The 18626-nt window shown below is 36.2% G+C and overlaps 1 long non-coding RNA gene across 1 annotated transcript; it reads left to right on the top strand.

The window, feature by feature from the left end:
- The first annotated feature begins 5638 nt into the window (after positions 1 to 5638).
- On the top strand, positions 5639 to 14205 carry LOC107664517 (uncharacterized). Its single transcript, XR_001631464.1, has 3 exons — positions 5639 to 5797; positions 8816 to 8852; positions 11415 to 14205. It is a non-coding gene; the product is annotated as an uncharacterized LOC107664517 (long non-coding RNA).
- Positions 14206 to 18626: the final 4421 nt, after the last annotated feature.

The raw sequence follows: 18626 nt of genomic DNA, 5'->3' as shown, positions 1-18626 counted from the left end.
TTTAAAAATTATATTAAGAGAATGAATATTTAGTAAGATGTACTAAATTGATCAACGGATGGTAAATACATTTATATTTATCAATATAACATTGATAATAATAAGAAATGTTTCTTTAGCACTAAATCAGAATATAAGGCAGACCTGTAGGTAGACCTGGCTGCTCAGTTGTCTAGTTTGGGTCACACGAACTCACACAATCTTGGGTTAAATATTGCTCAATAAAGGACGCAAGAAAAGAATAACAATTTATAGTATAATAAAAATCATTTAAAAATTATATTAAGAGAATTCATATTTAGTAAGATGTACTAAATTGATCAACGGATGGTAAATACATTTATAATGTTACAAAAGATTTCTATTTGAAATAAAGTCTGTTGTTTGTAACTTTTCATCAAAGAATCCTAAAAATGGTCAAAAATATTACCAGTACAACCTTTTTCAACATTGATAATAATAAGAAATGTTTCTTTAGCACTAAATCAGAATATATACGTGATTTCTGAAGGATCGTGTGACACTGAGGACTGAAGTAATGGTGGAAATGCAGTGTTGCAATCAAATAAGTAATTTACACTTTCAAATATATTACTTAAAATTGTAATAATATTTCACAAGATTACTGTTTTTACAGTATTTTTTGATCAAATAAATGCAGCCTTGGTGAGCATAAGAGACTACTTCCAAAAACATTAAAAAGTGCCAACTCAAAACTTTTGAACAGTGGTGTATATTGTCATTTATCACTTTATAATAAATTGGAAAATGTGGAAAAGTAAAAAGTAAACACTTGTCAGTCTCACTTAGAGCAACAGGGCAAATTTTACAGTAAATGATCAATTTTAAGATATTTATAGAAATGAATGACACATCATTTGGACCACAGGCCCTCATGCCATCTTGTCAAACAGGTAACATTACAGTGTCAGTTCTGGGTAAAAATATACCCAGCTCCCAACTAAAGACATGAGCGCCCTTTTCAATCACTTGTCCAGAGGCTTCTGTAATTACATCCAAATGGAGCATATACGAAAAACAAGGAATCCAAAACTTTAAGGAGGGAAAATATTTGGAGTGTGAAAATTTGATAGTGACAGATGTGCAGTCTGAGAATGTGACAGCACGCTGGAGCTCTGTCAGGGTCTGTTCCAGCTGCTGTCTCGTCAGCACACTTCAGCCCTTAACCAGAGTTCTGCAGGGCTTTACAGTTTTAGCTTGTCTAACATTGATAATAATAAGAAATGTTTCTTTAGCACTAAATCAGAATATATACGTGATTTCTGAAGGATCGTGTGACACTGAGGACTGAAGTAATGGTGGAAATGCAGTGTTGCAATCAAATAAGTAATTTACACTTTCAAATATATTACTTAAAATTGTAATAATATTTCACAAGATTACTGTTTTTACAGTATTTTTTGATCAAATAAATGCAGCCTTGGTGAGCATAAGAGACTACTTCCAAAAACATTAAAAAGTGCCAACTCAAAACTTTTGAACAGTGGTGTATATTGTCATTTATCACTTTATAATAAATTGGAAAATGTGGAAAAGTAAAAAGTAAACGCTTGTCAGTCTCACTTAGAGCAACAGGGCAAATTTTACAGTAAATGATCAATTTTAAGATATTTATAGAAATGAATGACACATCATTTGGACCACAGGCCCTCATGCCATCTTGTCAAACAGGTAACATTACAGTGTCAGTTCTGGGTAAAAATATACCCAGCTCCCAACTAAAGACATGAGCGCCCTTTTCAATCACTTGTTCAGAGGCTTCTTTAATTACATCCAAATGGAGCATATACAAAAAACAAGGAATCCAAAACTTTAAGGAGGGAAAATATTTGGAGTGTGAAAATCTGATAGTGACAGATGTGCAGTCTGAGAATGTGACAGCACGCTGGAGCTCTGTCAGGGTCTGTTCCAGCTGCTGTCTCGTCAGCACACTTCAGCCCTTAACCAGAGTTCTGCAGGGCTTTACAGTTTTAGCTTGTCTGTCCGTCCGTCACACTGTCTGAGCCTCAAGCCACTTTGGGACAGAGTTTCATACATGTCCAAACACACACGCTTTCATTTCCTCACCTTCAGATATTTTTTTCACACCGACATATAAATGGAAGTTTCTAGACCCGTGAACTAATACCGTCACCTCTGTTTTACACCCTGAGGTCATCCCTCTGCCAGCCCTGCTCAACATATCACTCTGAGCCCAACTTAAGACCCTGTCAAAGTTAGAACAGCCACTTGAACGATCAAATTCCCCTGCAACCTACAGTTCATTGCACAATCCCATCTGGTTTGACCCCAGCAGCTGCCGTCAGCTGCATTCTGGCCTCAGAGATGTGGAGAGACCATCTACATTCTGTCAAGTCACTAAGATTAGTGGAGATATTCAATCCTTGTGTCTCAATCTGCCATAAGCACCTAGAAAATCCAGACCAGACACTGAGGGATATCAGTTCATTTGTGTGGGAATGCCTAAGTCAGTTAGTCTGTTCTCGTGAGTCTGTTAAAATAACTTGTTAAATGTAACACGTTTTCAGCCACCAGACATTTTAGGTTCCACTCTAGTATAATGCTAACCACTAGTCTCTTTTTTACGGTTTGGAGCAAGACACGGTTCTATTGCCCTCAAATCAAAAATTGCATATAATGCAACCACAGTATAATGACACGTTTTCATAGTCCACAACATTTATTGGGGTTTTTTGATTTAGTAGATGAGCTGGGTTAATTTAGCCTTTGACCAACTGCAAACCCTGCTATCTGTATGTATTTATGTACATTTCTCATTTTAAAGGATAAAATGAAATATAATTGGCCTTTCTTCTTCTATTTTTCTCCTCAGATCTGCATTTTCATCGGAGAGACGCTGCTCTTTTTGAACTGGGCCATTACGGCGGACATTTTAATGGTTCGTATTGAAAGCCTGTATTTATCTGCTAATGAAGTTCTTAGCAATGCATATTACTAATCAAAAATTATGTTTTGATATATTTACGGTAGGAAATTTACAAAATATCTTCATGGAACATGATCTTTACTTAATATCCTAATGATTTTTGGCATAAAAGAAAAATCTATACTTTTGACCCATACAATGTATTTTTGGCTATTGCTACAAATATAACCCAGCGACTTAAGACTGGTTTTGTGGTCCAGGGTCACAAATAATATTTTAAAATGTAATTTATGCTTGTGGTGGCAAAGCTGAATTTCAAGCATTTTAATATGCTGATTTTTGTGTTTAAAAACATTCACTGTTATTATCATAATGTTGAAAATAGTTGTGCTGCAGACTAATACATTTTTTTTTCCATTTTCCACATTCCACATTCCATTTTCCTTGAGGATCCTTGATGAATAGAAAGTTCAAATGAACAGAATTTATTTGAAATATAAATCTTATATAAAATTATGAATGTCACTTTTGATTAGTTTAATATGCCTAATGCTTAAAAGTATTATTTCCTTTTAAAGCCCAAATGTTTAAACTTTTGAAGTTTATGCATTTTATCAAGTTCACTTTGTATTGCATAAAAGTTTCTGCTCTGGGAATCAATCCCATGATTTTGTATTGCTAGCACTTTACTAAACTGTTTGACTACTCTTTTCTCAAAGATCAGAGGTCAAGTTCACAAGTCGCAGTGTTAGCAACTTCCATCCGCTCAAAACGCCCTACCTGCTGACAGACAGCTGGACAGTGTGGTTATAATTCTGCCACGTTTTGTGATGTTTCATTTGTGGTCAGTTCGCATGACTCAGTTGCTTTCTGGGAATACAATGATCTTCTATTTTACCTCTAAGATAGTAGCTCGGTTATGTCTTCACAGGAAGTGTGTGGACATTCTGGCCTGTCAAATCCAGGAACGTGGGACCAAGTCATGCATAAACAGTTACTTGATAATTTCACTCTGGAGGTCTGGCAGGCTAGTGTGATGGTGGCTGTGACGTACTTCTGTCGCAGAAAATCTGCCAGCTCTGAATAACAAAAAGAAGAAGAGATTTTAGAGAAAAACCATAGGAACCTTGACACAGGGCAGAGACACTATAGTTTTTCCAGACATTAAGCTGTTATGAGAGCAGTGACATCCAATAGCTTACTGAAGACAACTGGAAAGAAATTTAAGAACATGTGGCAGGCAGACAACACGTTCTTCTAAAAACTGAACAATGTGTGCACTAGACCTGTGAATGAATAACATTTCCTAAATACCTGGTAATGCTCCATTTCACTCTAACTGATGTAAAAACATTCAGAGTACCTGTGTGAATCTATACCCTCAGGCATAGTGGGTGGTGTAATTATCTATAAAAATAGGCTATCAACCGAAATCTACGATCTTTTTTTTGCAAAAAACCTCATTAGACACGCACCAGAAATGTTCAACCTCAGCCCTATTTTTATCAGAAGAAATAGTTCATGTTTGGCATCATGAAGGCCAACATATACACACACATATCAGGAGTGTGGTCTGCGCACACACACAAACACACACACGTTTGCTTAGCTGTCTAAATAGGGGCATTCTGTAGACTTTTTTTTTTTAATATATACAGCTAGTTGCAGATACTATAACCTAACCCTTACACAAAACTTTCTGCATTATTACAATTAAAATAACCCTCTATTTACTTACCAGTTTTACAAACAAGGACATCCCCATAAGGAGGTTTTGTCAGATTTATCTCACTTCTGGGTAACTATTTGTCCCCAAAATATGGTTAAGTATGTACAACGAGACACAGACCTCACTGTCAGTATCTACTCACACACCTTTTAGAGTCAGCTGACCCGTGAGACTTGAGACACGCTAGTGCTGATAAAGGATTAGCCAAGTTAAAGTCAGTTAGATGGACACTGAGGAGATTATTAGCGCTTCTAAATGTCTTTTTCATGCTGCTTTTAGTGCCTTTGTCAAAATATACAACTTTTGCTTTATTTTCTAATAATATGCTACTTTAGAATAGCCAGAACAAAGCATTTTTGCATATTAGCACTGGAAACACCCTCTTGTTTTCTGTTCACAGGTCTGTTATAAATAGTGATGAATGAAATCAGGATTTGAGTTTTGTGGCCTTTAGTGTACTCCAAGTTGACAATGTATTTTTAGCAGATGTAGGCATTTAAAAATGATCTTCCAGGAAAATGGAACAAAAATACTGCTGACTCAGCCCGCACTACACTTTATTTTTGTACAATCAAATGCTCTTTAGAATGACAATATCCCCTGCTGATATCACATAGGAAATACCTCATGTGGTCTTTAACATTAACAACCAGTTGCTAACTACTGACTGAGTGAATCCTAAGGGAGCACACAGCATAAAATTAAATCAGTTTGTAAAATTGAAACTGAACTAAATGCCGCCTTGATTGAATCAATAGTTTAATTAACGTTTATTGTCTTTTTATAGATATATTGACTTGCTGTTCAACAGATACCAGTAGCTTAAGACAAGTTAGCATAATTAACCATTCACCCAGTAACTGATTAAAACAGCGCAGCTCTTGAAGACAATATTAGGAAGTTAATTATTACATTAATGTCACTGATGACTCGCAGCAGACTTTTCCTTTGTTTGCTAATGAGTGCTTTTGTTTCTGTTTCTATGTGTTCCTGCAGATATCAGACGCGCTGCAGGAGAGCTACACTACATCAGCGTTATGGCAGTTCCTGAGCTTGGGCTATGCCCTCATGCTCTGCCCCTTTGTCATCGTTTTGGGGGGGATGTTCTTCCTGGCCACCGCCCTTTTCTTTCTCGACGATCGTGACAAAGCGGAGAAACAGTGAGTGCCTAGGCCTTTACTCATAACCTTGATAGCGCTAATTTAGTCCAATCTTTTAAGTCATTATTCTGAAAACTTTCTAAAGGCATCGAGGTGCTTCCGTTTCAAGGGTTCCTTACTTTACATTCCTAAACGGGGTTATCATTTCCCATTTCCTCCACTGACAAAGACAATTCGGAGAATACCGGTTGCCATGGTGATGTTGGTAGCCTTGGCCATCTTTGTGTGCCTGGTGAATAGCCTCAGGTGGACAGTTAATCCGCGAGGATGAGCGAGATTGATAGACGGACAGAGATCGAGATGTATTCTCAAACAAAGACACTCTGCAGAAGTGATCTGCCTATTGGAAAATGGCACTTTACGTGGGTTACGGATGAGCTTTAGTAGATCAAGAGCTTTCCATATTCAAATCATTAATCAGTATAGGAGAGATTTCAAAATAAATGTAATTTCAGTAGACTAGCGAGACAAGCTAACTAAGCAATTTTATGAAAGTAGCATTTAGTAACAGTCATGACGACATGAGACAAAATAAACTTCAAATAAACCCCAATGTTGTCTCTTGCTATTCAAGCTACCCAGACATGTCATTTCATTTTAACATGGCATACATAAGCCATCGCAAGATACTTTGTCCTATATATGTATATTTAAACATAGACATTTTAAAACAGACCTTCATCTAAAACATATGCCGGTTTGGTTATGGAAAAGTCCCATTGCCTTAAAAGGTAAAGACAAACATGATACCCAAACTTTGCGACTCGCTTTCTGTTTTGCGGCCGTCTTTTATCAAGTGGATTTCCTGTGTGTGTTGCCACTCAAGAATGACTTCCTTCCTGTCTGCTTGGGGACATTTTTAGGCAGGGTGGTATGTTGGATTACTGCGGAAGATCTTCTCACGATAGGTCTTAGAGACAGCCCAGGAGGTTGACTTTTCTTCCCGTCTCGCCATCTATTACAACAGGCAGTTTAATCATCATAGTCATTTTTTACATGGAGCTACTCAGCAGAATTATTAAATTGTTCTTTTTCCTGCTATATATCATAAGTAGTGGAATACAAATAGTGCACCACAGATACAGATCTTAAATAAATCAATCCTAACATGAATAAATCTTGACAAAAAATACAGTGTCTAGGTTTAAAGTTGTTGTGTCAAACAGAATAATATATAACTGACTATTTTCAAGTAGGTTTCCCTGAACACTTCCCACTTCTACTATTGGTCAGATAAAGAGATAGCCCTCACACAATTGGTGGAGCCATTGTTGCTATGCCAAGCTGGTCAGATACTCATACGAACAGAGCAATGTTTTTAAAGAACCACAGTGCATTTTTCAGGGAAATAAACTTGTAGTTTTCTCTGTATATTAAAAAGGGATGAGAGAACATATTTTAACATTAACTTCACTTCAAATGTCAAATAAAATATAACAAAAAAAAAACTCATTTAAATTTAGAATAAATGAAAAATACTTCACTTTTAAATTTAGAATAAGATAAAAATAACCTTAAATTTAGAATAATTATGATAACAAATCCACCTTTCAGTTTAAAAAAAAGTTTAGTTTACTCCCACTGTTGGTTGTAGTTTATACAGAAGTTTTACCACACCACTGGTTTTATGCAGCCACTGAATTTCAGCTATATATGCTATGTAATGGCCTGCTATATCATGCATGCCAAAAGCAGCAGCTACAGATTAAAGCAGTTATATTTGTGAATGCAGCATACACTATACGCTTATATCCAGCTGTTATGAGCCTGTGCAATTATACATTTCCAACAAATACTCTTACATAACACCCTTCTCACAATTTTTCATAAGCATTGCATCATCACGAGTCATCATGCAGTCTAAAAATAGAATTTTATCCGTGCTGTTTCAGGCCCAGTAGTTCTTTATTCATAAATATCTTGTTACATGAATATAGCATTCTTTTTTGTCTTCCTCTATTTATGGACACAACATGCAAAACGAAAGGCGTTCACTGGAGCGGAGGAGTATATATTGAGCTTGAAGAGTACTTTATTTCTAGGCTTTAAGCTTTTTTGGGCCATGAGGGAGCTGTTTATAGCGCAGGGGAAAACACTGGGCACCCAGGCAGTCACACAAAAATACACACACGCACACATTTGTCTCATATCCTTTGCTGCCTGGCATCAGTTGGCATGGTGTCCATTGGGATGTACTGTAGATATAAGCATCCTGTGAACTGTGTGTTAAAGCACTAGCAGCCTGTGAAGTGTCACCATTGAGATTTCCAATAGAGTGACTGAAATTACAAGGCGGCAAGAGAGCATCTTATCATAGGGAAAAAAGGAAAGAAGTGAAAATGCTCATCAGCGAAGATGATGAGGAGAACTGAAGTACTTCTACAGAATTAGTGTTTCTCGCATTAAGAATCTGGATCCTCACCAACTTCTGTCACTACCCTGACCACCTGTGGTCACACTGAATCAAACCACTGCTGTACCTAATTTTACTCAGAGCTTTGCATCTAAATGGTTGTATTTCAATAATGCTGCTGTGAATTTGCTTTGTAAATTAAAGTTATCAAACTTTTGGACCCCAAAAGATGAAAAACTGGGTAATGTAATTTATTATTATTATTATTATTATATTATCTGGAGAATATTTACTTTGTATTAAGTTAACAGTTTATTTTACCCACTATTAAGAGTAATGTTATGTAAGCTGGAAAAAAGTTTATTTCGTACTGTTTAAAACCAGGGCTATAAAAATAATTGTGATTAATCTCTTGATTCCCAACCAGTTTAAAGCAGGCAAAATAAGATCAAATTTGGTAAATGTGTTAAAAATATCGTCTTAAACACATTAAATTAATATCTTTAATTTAATTAATATCTGCAACCCAGTTTGAAAACCCCTCCAATAAGAGATCCTGCTGATGTGTAGTGTACAATTATGAAAAGCATTGCATAAATACTATATCTACACTATTTTTTCCCTCATTGTTCTGTTTTTTTTTCTTCTTTTTTTTTTTCCTCCAGAGTAAACCAGCTTTCCCGGCCGCCATCCACAGTTAAGGTAAGACCTCAAATTCCTGCAAGTCTCCAACAAAGGCACCCGCACTTTTTCCCTTTACACTGTTATAATCTGTTATTCTGTTGACCTTTTAAAATAGAGAATACAATGGTTCAAGCTTATTTATGAGAAGGTATTCTGGACTGTAAGGGGAGAAATAATAACATACCACCTTTATGAAACTCCAGAGCTGCACACTTAACCTTTATTTACTCTATGTTTTACACATTGGAGTCCTTGCGCATCACAATACCATAGAATAGAATAGAATAGAATAGAATAGACTTTGGGCTCATGGTGGCATCACCTTTTCATTATAATAGATATTTTGAGTAGTTTTTTGGGTGAGCAGGTTATTTCATCAGCTGATAATCTCAAATCTGCCTCATCTTCAAGCCTCTGTTCCTGCCCCCTTCCCCTCTTTCTCTTATCAGACTCTCACACTCACTGTTATGAGCCTGTTTGTATAATTACCATGACTTTGTATGCCCCAAAAGAACGGCAAAGCATCAAAAGACAGAGAAAGAAAACATCTAACAACATCAGGAAATAGGCTTCCCTGGTTGCCAGTTTTTAGGTGGAGGACAATGTGTGTGGGAGCAGTACACTAAAAATAACTAGTCCCCTAAATATTCGGACTGAGAGGGCGGATTGTAACTGTTAAATGTGGTCATGTATTTTTGTTCTGCAGACAGGCTGTCCCAAGTTAGCTGTCCTACTCCTCTACAGCACCAGCCACTTTCTAATTAGCAAAACTACCGCTCTTTATTAGGTTAACAGCCTAAACTGACTGCAGTTGAACTAGAAATCAATGAAATATCTCCGGCTGGATGCAGCGTAAACCGTGGCCTTGAGGGTTAGCCTGTCAGAGGCATGTAAATTAGCATAAATGAGCGTGTGATGGCAAGACATATTGCCTCAGTCACTTATATAAATGGGAAAAGTTCTCTGATCAATAGGGGTCAAAGCACAAAGTGGAGAGGAAACCGCAGAGTTACATAACAGACAGACACCCACACACCCAATATTAGAAAATAAATTATGAGGAGGCCAGTGATGTGACAGTGGGAGCGGGAGTCCGAGAAAAATCACTATTGTGACATTAGCCTTGATTAGGGCCAACGATTTCAGACAGGAAGGGCTTGCAACCAAAGCAATGAGAAGATATTAGAGAGAATAAATGAGAGATGAAAAGGGAGAGCAATGGAGAAATAGACCACTGCCCTTGCAGATGGAGGACGTGCTAGTCACTAAAGAGATACATAGTGAGCGCTTAAATCTAATGGACAAAGAATGGCATGATGACAAAATGGAGAGTCTTCTCCATAAGAAGCTTGTCTTTCCTTTTAGAGAACATCTTCTAATTAAATGATACCACAACCAGATATGTCCTTCAGGTTTTCACCCTTTGGGCAGTTAAACATGATTGGATTTCCTAAATGCATATTCTGCTCAATATGAGCTGCAGAGTTATGTATGCTACCGTAAAAAAAAATTGGGGTTGGTAAGATTGATTGATTATTTATTTGAGACTCTTATGCTCATCAAGGCTACAAATATTTGATCAGAAATCTAGTAAAACTGTAATATTGTGAAATATTATTGCAATTTAAATGAACTATTTTCTATTTTAATATATTGTAAAATGTAATTTATTTATGTGATTAGCAGTTATTACTCCACTCGTAAGTGTCACATGTTCCTCCAGAAATAATATGCTGATTTGGTGTTTAAGAAATTTCTAGTTATTTTCAATGTTGAAAACATATAAACATGGGTTTGCCATGTTAGATTTTGGTTTAAATCAAAAGAGACGATCTCCTTGTGAGACCAAATACCACATTTTTCCTGATATACAAACAAAGTTTTACATTTCAATGTATAAACCCCATTTGTAAATAGTAAATGACATCATTTTGTAAAATACCTAAAATACATGTTTTTTAGTAAAAACATGAACTTGAAAAACCCTGATTTAAAAGACCAAATCCAGCATTAGTACATAATTACTGAACTTTGACAGTGTATGAGTGTGTGCTATCACACAATGAAGAAAACAATGGTTTGTTTAATAGTAAAAGAGCTTCTAGGCCAGATTATTTGTGGCATAATGATAAACAAATCCCAAACAAGACCCTGGATGCTCCGTAAACGTCACTGATGTGATTATCTAAGCATAATACCCTAGTATTTAACATTTGTAGTTACGTTGCATGAGCCAAATATCATCATACAGTACTTCTGTACTCTGCATTTCCTATCTGTACTACATTAAAATGAAACTGAATACAATTATTGTCAAGTTTGACAGACTTGTGATGTCAGTGGGGCAGCTGTGGGAAGCTTACAGAAGCTCTAGTTGCAGTGTGTGTGTAAAAATGGGGGTTGGTTTACCTCACCAGCAGCATCAGACAGATGGCTCAGTGGGTACGGAGTTATAATAATTAAAATGAAACATCCTGTTGGGAAGCCAGAGACTAGGATGTTATTGCTCCAAGTTTTATTCAACAACACAAACAGCCAGAGACTGACCTGTCTTTGACTTTTTCTTTTTGATTCCCTCAGGTTACCAAATGAGATGGGGCTGCTGCAATGGAGGGGGGGAAAAAACCCCAGAAGGAATAAAACTAGCAACTAACTCACTATACGCACACTCTCGGATCACCGCTATCATATCATCTCTGCTTTTTCGTTTCATCCTGTGAAGGCCGTTCTGAATTCGAGTCGCACCTTGCTTGCCCTAGGAAACCTTCAGCTGGCAAGAGGTCAGCCAATCAGCAGCTGGTGTGCAGCTATTAATGATGTATATAAAGAGCCACGTGGGCTCCAATGGGTGTTTGGAAGAGGGTGCACTAGAGCGCTCCGTGCCATACTACTGAACAAAGCACGGACACACGCTCCCGTCCTGTCACGCTGCCTGTCGATCTGCACCAAGTGCCATAGCATCACATTCCTAATGGGGACCAGTACCAATGATGCTCACAGCCAATAAGAGGCTCGCCAATACGCCAAAATCCTATAAATACAGAACTGAAGGAATCACTCACATCACATCAAATACCCAACAAAAACAAACTACACGGTGAGCCCTGCCTTAAGAAATCTGGCAGAGGCACAGGTCTGGTCCCTGGTCACTTTTCTTTCATAAAGATTCTTTTCTTTGCTTATTATTAAATGTATTTTTCCATTCTTTTTCTTAGCACTTACCATTTTAATGCAGTGCCAGTGAAATCATGCAGTCATGCATGACACCTGAGACCATTGAAATCGATCATTATCTTTTCTCTTCTTGCTCTCTGACTGGGTGTTTTTACAAATTAAACTGGAGGGACTTCATTAACTATAGCTGAAAGGGACACTGGATTGTAAATATTATCTTTTTATAATGAAGAAACAACATGTAAATGCTTTCATACTGAACTTTACTGAACAGTCTGCCAGGATGAATCCCGTAGTATGTCCAAGAGGAGAGCAGAAATACTAAAAAACGTTAACAAGTGAACAAAGCCAAGGTTATCGTCACTTGTTTAGTGTTTCCCAGCGAGGAATTCCTTCCGCAGTGCCGGGTTACCCACCCAGACAGGCAAACCTTCATTTTAACTGCGGATAAGATTCACAGGCTCAGTCTATAAGAATGAAAGTCTTTGTATGTTGGCTTACCTTGCTCATTTGGTTTTACATATCCCTTTACTGGAAAAGAAGAGACAGAAAGGATGATAGTGTATCGCAGCCAAGTTAATTACCTACACTGCAATCCATCCGTTTTCAAAAAGGGAATTTTAAGCTAAGTCTGGATTGTTTTTTTTGTGCATTCTGTGAATTTTGTGGAGGTTTTTTATGAGCAGAAAACAGATATTTGAATATGTTGCATACACTAAGAAAAGCACTTTGCTTTTCACTGAATAGTCATGGATGTGAAGAGACAAAGTTGGAGGGTAAAACTGCAGAAAATATCCTTTTTCGCTCTTATTGGCCTGTGTGGTTTCGCTTCAGATTAGTTTGTAATATATGCAATTTAAAATAAGATTTCATCATTAACAAACGTGAAAGCTTTGACAGTGGCAATAATTTGTATATCTTCATGTTTAGCAAGATTTTCTCAGAGCACACACACCAAATCTGTCTGCGTCTGAAGCCGTTCAAATGTAAATCTGGTCTCAAAGAGAAGGCTTTTTCTTCATCTTGAAAATAGCACCTTGCCTATAGATTGATGTGGAAAAAAGCCGATCTGTGTTTTGAAGGTCTGACTTAACGTATCATGTGAAATTACTGTCCCTATTTGCCAGTCATATCCTTTTAGCATTTTATCATGCCAGGTGAAAAGCCTTTGAATGTGATTCTGTCCAATCCAATGTGTTTGCCAATTTATCCTAATGAAGCTTTTGTATTATTATTATTATTATTTTACAGATGTCGTTTTCTTTCTTTTTACAAATATGAGTTTTATATATAAACACTATAAAGATAAACTATATTATGCAGCAATTTTAATATATTGTTAACTGCTTTGATGCAATGTATTTATTACGTTTTTGATTTGTTTATTTGCTACCCTTGCTGATAAGATGGAATAAGGGGAAAAATAATGTCATAGATATTATGTACAGTTCTGTTTTTGGTTTATTTTTGTTTAAAAAATGCCTCGTCACCATTTGAAGAATCTCTCAGTTGTTCATCTCAGAGAACTGTGTTTTCACAGGAGCCAATTATTTTACTGATTCACACACAGCATGATTTACACTTATACAAAAGTACATGTATTGTGTATCAACATGTTTCTTAGACCAATGAACTGATACTTTACCTGATTTATTTTGCACAAGCAACTGGGTGTGTGAATAATGTGCTGATCAGGTGGTTTTCTCTTACTGTCTAATTCTATAGTTCTACACTGGCCTTTTGTAAGTGCTAGCTTTGAGGGATTATTACCCATTCACTGCCTGGCTACTAGCTTTTCAAAGTTATTTTATATGCTGTCAATGATTATATGACTATCGTTTATTTGTTTGTTGAAAGGCAACACTCACGGTGATCTTGATCAGATGAACGACTGGCTTAATATTTGTAAGGCCAAGTTCATTTTATTGACAAAACGCTACTGCTAATGAGCAGTTTTATGAGATCATTTTAATTGCTGAATCGTGAGAGTTGAGTATTTCAGATTGCACATTTTCTTGTCATACAAGAATTCTGTAAAGATGAACCTATTTCTGATGTCAAGCAGAAATTAAAAGGTGATTTTATTTTTTAGAGCAAGTGTGATTATAAAGAAAAGTATCTAGGACGTTTACTGTGATGCTCCCACAGGGATATACACCTATATGTAACTGATCAAAATAAACGTATTTAATCAAAACAGCAATACAGTATCTTTATTTACATTATTACAAAAGTGCACTTGTCACTCTACAATAAGGTTATGCAGGTATCATGACCGTACAGAATTTATTAATCTGTTGATGTTATTATTTTTTTAAATATACCATAATTCATTGTTAATTCATGTAACGCACTGAGTAGCGCTTGGTTCACAATTACTAAGTTACTATGTGACCACAACTTTGGTACAGCGGTAACTACGTGGGATTGCTTGTCGACTCACTAGAGCAAAAGGTAAGCAAAAAGTATAATAGTATTACCTATTTCGAGGGTCAGTCAATTATTAACACAGTTCAAAAGAATAGTCAGTTACTGGAAAAATAGTATATTGTTTTGATTGATTATCCTTTCACTTGGATTACTGCCCTTTTAAAATTGCAGTTAGATCAAAAACAACCAAAACACAATTACAACAACAAATAAATTGAATAGTAAAACCCCAAAGTAACAAAAGGATATCAAAATTTTAAGGAAAAAACAAAAAGTTCAGATTCAGTTTCCAAATTCCAAATAAGTTTCTGGAATTAAATTTCAAATACTCAAAATCAATGTCCGTTTCAAAATGAGATTTTTAGATTCAAGATCAAATTCTCAATTTCAAGTTTCAGTTTTGAATTCAAAGTCTCAATGTCCAGTTAAGTTTCAGATGCAAAGTCAAAAGTCTCAATGTCCAGTTCAGTTTAAAAAAAAAAAAGTAAAAAAATATAGGAATGTTCATCAAAAAGGGGAAAAATTCAGTCCACGAAGAAAGGGAAAAAATTGTTTGATCCAGGGAAAATCCAGGCAGCAAAACTTGGAAAAACTCTAAACAAATATAGTTTGGTCCTACCAAATCGACAGATTTCACTCTTTTTCTCCGTTTCCAGGCACGAAATTATGGGATGGTTCGCCAGTCCAAACCGGAATACGAGTATTCAGCAAGGACAGGATTCAGGATCACAATTCTCAACAAAGACAAACATTTTTTTTAAAAACCCGGCCTTGCAAAAACAAAGCCAAAAACAATCATCAGTAACTTGTTCGAATAAACCATTTCAAATGACTAAAGCGTCTGCTTCAATTATTTGCATATACGCAACACATACATGCTAATCGTTATGTGCTCAATTACAACACTAGAGTCTATGCACAATGTTAGCAAAGCTAGCACCACATGAAACACATTTCACTTTGAGAAATTATCACATCTTCACAAATAAAACACCCTTCAACAACTTGAACATAATTATATACACTAACAGATCGTATTGAAGCAAAAATGAAGCATTTTCAACATTTTTACACATTCCTGGTTAACTTTACAATAGCCAATAACAGTATTCACATTTAGTTTCATTAAATACATTTCTTATAACGAAATTTGTACTCACCAAGGAGAAATGTATAAAAGAAAAAAAGAAATAAGTTAAAGATTCGTTCATTTTGCTGAACGAGACTCAAAGGTCCGAGTCGGTAAAATGATCCGAACTTCCCATCACTATCTCGTTCTGTCTGCTCCTGCGCTACCACCCAAAAGGGGCGGAGCTAACCTTTCACCTTACCAATTAAGAATCATTCAGGAACTTTTTTTTCCTTTTTACTTGTAGAGTGATCTTTCTGCATATTTTTGTTTCCTTTCTAAATATTATAACAATAATAATTAGATAAAATTTCAATTAAATATTAGTGACCTAGATTAATGATCTGGGTTACACTGTGGGACTCAACCTCGATGCAGGCACGTCTGTCTCCTGCTCGAATCGAGTCAATCCTCACGACAGTCACGAGAGTAAAAGAAGGCCAGTCAAAAAAAAAAACCCGGCCTTGCAAAAACAAAGCCAAAAACAATCATCAGTAACTTGTTCGAATAAACCATTTCAAATGACTAAAGCGTCTGCTTCAATTATTTGCATATACGCAACACATACATGCTAATCGTTATGTGCTCAATTACAACACTAGAGTCTATGCACAGTGTTAGCAAAGCTAGCACCACATGAAACACATTTCACTTTGAGAAATTATCACATCTTCACAAATAAAACACCCTTCAACAACTTGAACATAATTATATACACTAACAGATCGTATTGAAGCAAAAATAAAGCATTTTCAACACATTTTTACATTACTAACTCACATTCCTTGTTAACTTTAATCTCCAATAACAGTATTCACATTTAGTTTAATTAAATACATTTCTTATAACTAAATTTGTACTCACCAAGGAGAAATGTATCAGAAAAAAATAAATAAATTAAGTATTCCTCCAAAGAAATACTGATTAGACTCTGTTTCATCAGCTTCTTGTCGTGTCTCTTTCAATGCTGTTTCTTATCGTGTCTTTCTCAAAGCGTGAGCTTTTAAGAGTTAATATCTCACTATTCTGGGTCTTAATTTGTTAATAATCTATTATTTATTTATTATTTATTACATAAATAAAGAAACGAAGTTGCTTGTCAGATTTCCCTAACAAGCAAAAAAACACTGCTTTATCAGACATATCATGCAAGATTAAATGAAAATGACATCCAATTTTCTGAAGACAGTCGGTTTCCTTCAGAAATACAGTGATATAAAAACACCCGCACTCAATGTATGGGAAACACTGTAGTCTCATAATTGAAGTGTAAATTCTGCAGATTACATCATTGTCCAGTATTGTACTGTCAGCAATTATTTAAAATTACATTTTAAAATACATATTTTAAATGTGTTAAAATAGAAAAATGGTAATAAAATTTCACAGCACTACTGTTTTTACTGTATTTTTAATCAAATAAATGCAGCCTTGGATGAAGATCACTAAAAATATCACAAAATCTGTCCATTCTTGGAGGATCCTTCCATAATACTGATTCATAGAGTGATTAGAAGCAGGAATACCCAATCTGAGAGCTACACTTCTACAGCACATGAAAGGGCTCTAATGTCACAGAGACCCATTAGCACATACCTGGGGGGACAGAAAGTAGACTTTCTGCTCCACTGCCCTGGAGCAGGAAGCCCTCTCTCTTCCTCTCTTTCAGAGGTAGGAGGAGGGGAGGGGTGGGCAGAGCAAAAGGTTTAATTTTCATCGTCTAGTGTAAGAGTCAGCCCAGTTTTGGGGGACTGGATGAAGTCTAGCATTGTTTAGAGAGGCACACTGCACCTCTATTGCTCAGCAACTGTTTCTGTGACGCCAGAGAAGAAGAATGTAGATGGAGAAGGTCACCAGTGTGTTGACAAGACATGAAACACCTACATAACCAGTGACTGTTGCTGAAAATATGAGAAAATGTGCCTAGCAACAGCTGTCACATTCATCCATATTACAGATGAAAATACAATATTTGCTCATGGTGTGACCCGAACCGCATATGAAAGCAAATCGAGAAAGTTCACAAATATCTGCAACCGTAGCCACAGCTGAGTACAGAATTACCTCAGAACCTAAAAACTTCTGAAAAGCTCCTGTTGACACTAAGTCGCCAACAAAAACACACAAAGAACAGAAGACCCATAATGGCCAAATACAGTATCTCCAAAAAGTCAACCAATAATGATGAGGTGTTTCCCTTCAGTTAAACACAGAGCTGATGGCCTCAAATGCCCCAAAACTGCTTACTGTGGCTGCGTTCAATCAGAAGTATTGATCACAGGAGCTTTTCTAATCACAAGTGACCCTGTCTAACCTATGACAGGAAGGTCCTTATCTAGTTTAAAGGAAACATCTCAACATTTGACTAATTTACAAGCTAACCATTCGATTTTTGGCATTACACACTAAAGATGATCTGTCTTATTGACAACCATTTCAATATTTACATTTGTAAAATGCTAATTAAAAATATACAGAATCCTGAAATGAATGGAATATATGTTGGATGTCTACGAGTACAATCAAGTCAGAACAAACTGGCATTCGATGCATGACACCATGAGAAAACACTGTCAAAGTCAACAGAACAGTGGAGATCTGACAGGAAACTCTAGGGTGTAGACAGGATATAATGGTTCCTTATACTCAGCAGGAAAATCAATGTGGCTATTTCTTTTCCATGGGACTGTTAAAATATTCTGTGGGCCAAAGAAACAAAAAGTAAAAACAAGGGTAATTTTAGGGTCAATTTCAAGCTTAAGCAAATAGTTGTTGAGGCATGTGTCAATTTTTGTTTGGTTATTTTGACAAGTCACTCTTTTAAGCTATTTTGCTAGTTAGAGCATTGAATCCATATGTAGAAGCCTCAGAACAGACAATTTAGTTCAAGACCCTTGTTCTCTATTAAAACAGTGCTGAGAAAAGCATATGGAAAGGATAATTCTTCCAAAAACGACACTTCTGTCATCATTTACTCATGTCACTCGAAACATGTATGACTTTCTTTTGTGGATGACAAAAGGAGATATTTTTCAGTGTCTTTTGTACAATGAAAGAAC

This window comes from Sinocyclocheilus anshuiensis, unplaced genomic scaffold (assembly GCF_001515605.1).
Source record: "Sinocyclocheilus anshuiensis isolate Anshui unplaced genomic scaffold, SAMN03320099.WGS_v1.1 scaffold403, whole genome shotgun sequence".
In the NCBI taxonomy this organism is placed as follows: domain Eukaryota; kingdom Metazoa; phylum Chordata; class Actinopteri; order Cypriniformes; family Cyprinidae; genus Sinocyclocheilus; species Sinocyclocheilus anshuiensis.
The sequence above is the reverse complement of the archived record's forward strand: the minus strand, read 5'-3'. Positions and strand labels throughout refer to the sequence as shown.